Source organism: Nicotiana tabacum, chromosome 2 (assembly GCF_000715075.1).
Source record: "Nicotiana tabacum cultivar K326 chromosome 2, ASM71507v2, whole genome shotgun sequence".
Taxonomy (NCBI): Eukaryota; Viridiplantae; Streptophyta; class Magnoliopsida; order Solanales; family Solanaceae; genus Nicotiana; species Nicotiana tabacum.
The window spans coordinates 60,544,082-60,549,945 of record NC_134081.1 but is presented as its reverse complement, the minus strand read 5'-3'; the positions used below and the strand labels follow the sequence as shown (position 1 = coordinate 60,549,945).

Here is a 5,864-nt window from a genome sequence, read left to right as displayed (position 1 = left end):
ACCAATTCCTTATTCCCATTCAGTAATTAACAATAATTAACTAAGATGAAATATAATAAGTGCGGAATATCATAAAACTGTATTAATTACTACCACTCGGATCTGGAGTCACAATTCACGAGCATTCTAGAATTTACTACAAGTAATAGTGTGAAAGAAATACAACTGTCTGAATGAAAGAAACAGTAGAACAGAAAAGATAGACGGAAAATTCAAGGTGTTATTCTTGAGAATGCATGGCATCACCCTTCGTGCTTTTACTCTCAATCTCACCATAAAATTAATAGAAATGACACGGCATCACCCTTCGTGCATTAACTCTCATATCATGGCACGGCATCACCCTTCGTGCATTAACACTCACAATATGGCACGACATCACCCTTCATGCATTAACACTCACAATATGATACGACATCACCCTTCGTGCATTAACACTCACAATATGGCACGACATCACCCATCGTCCATTAACACTCTCCCTTACCATAATGTAATACATAAATCACAACAGGGAGATAGAATAACAAGTACAAACCTTACTTCAACATTTGGTTCCATAATATCAGTCTCAACTTTGAAATAAAAACTCAATTATCATCAGAAAATCCGTAAAGATGATAAGATCGATAAATTGAACAATACTAGTATAACACGTAGCAATTAGGCATAGGAATGAGACAATATAAGAAAAACAGAGAAATATGAAAAAATAGGTAAATTGGCGGTGCATAAGTACTTGTCACCTCACATATACGCCGCTCACATAAATTTCACTTAGCAAGTAATCTAAGATTCCTAATTTCCTCAAGTCAGGGTTAGACCCAACACTTACCTCGCTCCGAAGGCCACTTAATTCTGAATCACAGCTTTTCCTTTGGAATTCACCTCCAAACCACTCGTATCTATTCAGAAATGACTCAATAATATCAAATATTGCTAAAGGAATCAATTATATTGCATAAATTAAATTTTCCAAATTTTCCTCCAAAAAGTCAAAAAATCGACCCCGGGCCTGCTTGGTCAAAACCCGAGGTTCAGACCAAAATCCATTTACCCATTCCCCCCGAGCCCGAATATATAATTGGTTTTGGAATCCGACCTCAAATTGAGGTCTAAATCCCCAAATTCCCAAAATCCCTAGTTTCTACCCTAACACCTAATTCTACCATGAAAACTCTAGATTTTAAGTTGAAAATTCAAGAAATGAAATGGGTAATTCAAAGAAAATGGTTTAGAATCACTTACCAACACTTTGGGGAAGAAATGACTCTTGAAAAATCACCTCACACCGTTTAGTTTTTGAGAAAAATGATTTTTTGGCTAAATCTCGTGTTTGGATTCTATTAAGTGCTGGGCGACAGTGTTCATCGCGTTCGCGAGAGCACCGTCGCGAGAGCGAAGAGTATAGGCTGCCAAGCCTTCGTGTTCGCGAGACAGTGCTCGCGTTCGCATAGGCTACCCTTCCCTGGTCTTCACGTTCGTGAGACAGTGTTCGCGATAAAGAAAAGGCTGACTCCCCCTCCCCAGTGCCTAACACTACGCGTTCGCGATGGACTTGTCGCGTTCGCGAAGGGTAACGCCTCCATCGCTTCGCGTTCGCGACCAAGCCTTCGCGTTCGCGAAGAAGGAATCCCTGCCTCATCAGTTTACTCTTCGCGTTCGCGAGAGGACCTTCGCGAACGCGAAGAAGGACATGCCAGAACCCAGGCTCTACCGAAAAAACCAGATTTCCAAAGTCCAAAATATCCCGTGGCCTATCCGAAACTCACCCGAACCCTCGGGGCTCCAAACCAAACATGCACACAAGTCTAAAAATATCATACGGACCTGCTCGCGCGATCAAATCGCCAAAATAACACCTAGAACTCTAAATTTAGCACCAAATCAAATGAAATTCTCAAGAACACTTTAAAGTTACTATTTTCTCAATGTACTTAGTAAGTAACAAACCTAACCTTAGGTTGAAAGCAGTGACGAGCTTGGCCAACGGTCAGAGTCTAACACAAATAGCCAAGAATAACTCGTAACAATATAATAAAAGCAGCACAAGTAATAACTCAAAGATATGATGCTCGGCTCATTCACAGTTACGGAAAAACGGGCATGCTTTTCAAGTATAATAGTAAAACCCAAATCTATTAAGCTAAAATAGTGATAATATCATTACTATAACAGAGAAAGCAAGTCAGCCGCAGAGACATACCTTGACAAGTAAAGAGCGAAAGCGTGACTTGATCCAACCCACCCAGTCTCCTAACTCATCTTTGTCACAAGCTGAGAGGAAAATTTTGACGAAGAGTCCATATCTTCTTGCATAAGGAAATGGCTCAAAAAGGATATTCCAATCAAAATCTGGCCTCAGCATATCCTGCAGTAATTATATATAGCGAGTGGTGAAGGGCCAAAAAAAAAAGTTGCTCACAACCTTTGGAGTCCCCGAACTCCCTCAAAAGTCAAAAGGACTAAGGATTATCTTGAATATAAGAATTAAGAGGAGAAAAGAACTAAAGAAATAACCAGAACAACATGATATTAGAAATTATCACATACCTTAGTCAGCATATGACCTCTTAGGAATTCGGTCCTGATTTTATAGAATGTACTTCTGGTAATGTTGGAATGACAAAATTCGTATGGGCTACACGGTAACTGGATTGGCATCCACGACACCTTATCAGTGGGGATGAATGGCCGAGCTATAGTCTCTTGCAAAATTACAGGAGTTGGCCAAGGCCATAAGCCAAATGTCTTGAAGAAAAGTAAAATGAGTGCGCTTAAGCTGGCGGATGGATGCCTTTGGCAGATAAACGCTGAAAGCACAGCCAAGTGAACTCCTCCAAAGAATCCAAGCAACTGAAGGTTATCGGATGATTGGATTTGATTTGTGGCCGGGAAAAGATAATGTTAGCATAAGTATAAAAGCAGAGAAGCAGGGCACCGAGTCATGAATCTTACATTTCCATAAACTCCTCGTCTTTTGGCCCAAAATTTGATGCAACGCAGTACTGCTTGGAATATCTGTAGCATATTAACCAAGAATGTTATAACGGCAACTCTCACGCTAAGTCAAATTAAATGATTCCTATCAATCACATAATGTCAAACCAAACAATTCCTATCAACTACTACAATACCTGCAAAAAGAAATTTCTCTTGCTTATACCAGATATCGGAAAGTTGATGCACGATTACTTTCGGCAATTTCATTCTTCAGTAAACAAAAATTTTTGACCCATTATCAAACACAGTTCAGATTCTACCTAACCAAAATTTCTAGCTTTTTTTAAAACTTAAGTGAAGTATGGTTTAAAGAGAAACTGCAAACAAAATTAAGAAAAGGTATCATTTTCTTATGCCTACTGCCAAGCCAACGGCTCTAGACAGACCAAGTTTATATGACGAACTCAACTTTCAAGCAACTCTACAAACTAAAAGAGTGACAAGCTGACACCATTACTTGCCTCTATGTTTGGCACAAGATGAAGAATGCTCCTATTGGCACGCACACCACAGTTAATCCTCTAAACCTTATGAATTGTTACCTCTCTGTATTATCTGTCTTTTAAGATTTTTATAGGCTCCTAAGAAATATATTTAATATCCTTAATCACTAGAGTGTTTGCCTAAATTATCTTTGGTCTATTTTTAAACGTCTCACTTAATTAACGCTTCACTAATTAGAAAGTAAGAGCGGATTTGAAAACAAAAAGTAGGTAATAAATGACATCATTAAATATTTTGAAATAAATTTAGCTAACTAATATTTGGGACTACGAGAGTAATATATACTAATGCACTACTTTTTTATAGTAAACAATACTCTCTTCACCTTTAAATGAAATAGACTCCTTTGGTTAAAGATTTTCTGTAACTTTTAAGGCACGTTAAGAGCCCGTTTGGCCAAGCTGTCAAAAATTTGCTTATTTTGAAAAACGTTTTTATTCAAAAGTGCTTTTTAAAAAAATATTTTTGGAAAATAAACAGATTGTGTTTGGCCGATTCGTTTGAGTAGTGCTTTTTGCAAGCTCATTGTGTTTGACCAATCTTTTAAAAAAGCACTTTTAAGTATCAAATTACCAAAAGGGACAATAAAGGTTCAATTTGCGATTAGTATTATTTAGAAAAGAAAAATAAATTCAAACATTTATTAAAAAAGAATTCAATTAAAATATAAAACGTAAAGTAAAAATATAAATTAAAAATTCTAATTAATATAAAATATAGTTATTCCAAAGCAATAATATTGAGTGTTTGGTATTACTTATGATTTATATGATAATTTAAATATGTCAAAATATATCATTCAATATAAATTTAAAATCTACTCTTAGGAATAGGAGAAAGAGAATAAAAATATAATCAAAATAAAAAAGAGAATAAATGTATAGTAGAAATAAAAAGAAAAAGGAAAAGGAAAAGGAAAAGGAAAAGGAAAAGAAAAATTAAATTAATGAGGGATAATTTGGAAAATATAAATTTTGTTGCAAGGTTATTTTTGTCTGAATAATTAATTTTCTGCTTCTACTTTTTGGAAGAAGATAGAATTTGTAGCTTCTCTCCAAAAACAGAAAAACAACTTCTGCTGCTGCTCAAAAGTGCTTTTTTCATTTTGGGCAACGCCTTAAAATTTTCAAAAAGTACTTTTTTGATCTTAGAATCTTGGCCAAACATGAAAAATATGTTCTATATATTTTAGCTTTTATTATAGCTTTTATTATAATTATTTCTTAATTCTTACTTTCAACAAATTATACATGTGAAATCTCTATGAAGAACTATTTGAGACGGTAAAAAAATCATGAAAAAACTTTGCTACAAAAGACTACTTAGTTGCCTGATACAATTCTATTATTGAAACTATACATGTAACACCTTCAAAAGAAAGGGCAAGTTGTAGCAAATTCTTAAGGTTCGAATTTCTAGCCAGAAAATCACATTAATAAAAGAACTGATATGGAGATTTGAAAGGAAGCTAACGGAGAGACTGAGGTACAGAGTTTTAATTTTTATTCGTTATTGGGAAACTTGAAGTGCTTTTTCCTCTAGTTAAAAAGATAAATTTTGCCTCCATATTATATAAAGTATAGTAAAAGATATTTTGACCTTTTCTTTTTTATAGCTATTGTGATCTTTTGAAAACTTCATTAACAACTCTCTCATTTTTTTCTGTTGACTTTTACCGAAAAGGTTTTACCTCACATTCATTAGGTAACTAAAAAGAGTATATTCTACAAAAAAGTTATGAGTTGACTAAAATTTCTATTTATTTGCTTACCAAATATTTTAAATTGTTCAGAGCAATCCATGAATTACGTGAATCCTCCTTGGTTCCTTTACCATAACACTTTTGGCCATCCAAGGGGACCACCATCTTTTTTGTGGTTATATTTTAAAAAGCAGAAATCTATACTTGGGTAATTAATCTGTTCTCTCAATCACATAATATATCTATCTATATTTATATTTATATTTATAATAATATCTTAAAAACAAGAAACCTCTTAGTGAAATATCATTCATTTTTTCATCCTTTAATAAAAATAGATTTCGTACAAGGTAAAATTGTCATTGTCATCTTATTATTATTTTAATATTTCAGACTTTTAAATTAACTAAAATTTTGACTGTTTAATCTTTCTTTATTTGAATTATATAAGAACGTCTAATATTTAAGAATCCAAATCTCTCAATAACTATAATATTCTTAACATACTATAGAAAAAGAAAACAAACATGGGCGTTCATGACTTCTTAAAATTTAGAAGTGTTTGTTTTATAATAAAAAAAGGATTATTCAGAGAGAAATAAATAACTCCTACCTTTGTATCTTTCTAATAATAGAAAATTAATAATCTGCGCAT

General features: G+C 34.0%; 1 long non-coding RNA gene across 1 annotated transcript; it reads right to left on the bottom strand.

The window, feature by feature from the left end:
* Positions 1-2,199: 2,199 nt before the first annotated feature.
* On the bottom strand, positions 2,200-3,513 carry LOC107824284 (uncharacterized). Its single transcript, XR_012698243.1, has 4 exons — positions 3,465-3,513; positions 2,959-3,021; positions 2,554-2,856; positions 2,200-2,371 (listed from the first exon to the last, which is right to left on the bottom strand). It is a non-coding gene; the product is annotated as an uncharacterized LOC107824284 (long non-coding RNA).
* Positions 3,514-5,864: the final 2,351 nt, after the last annotated feature.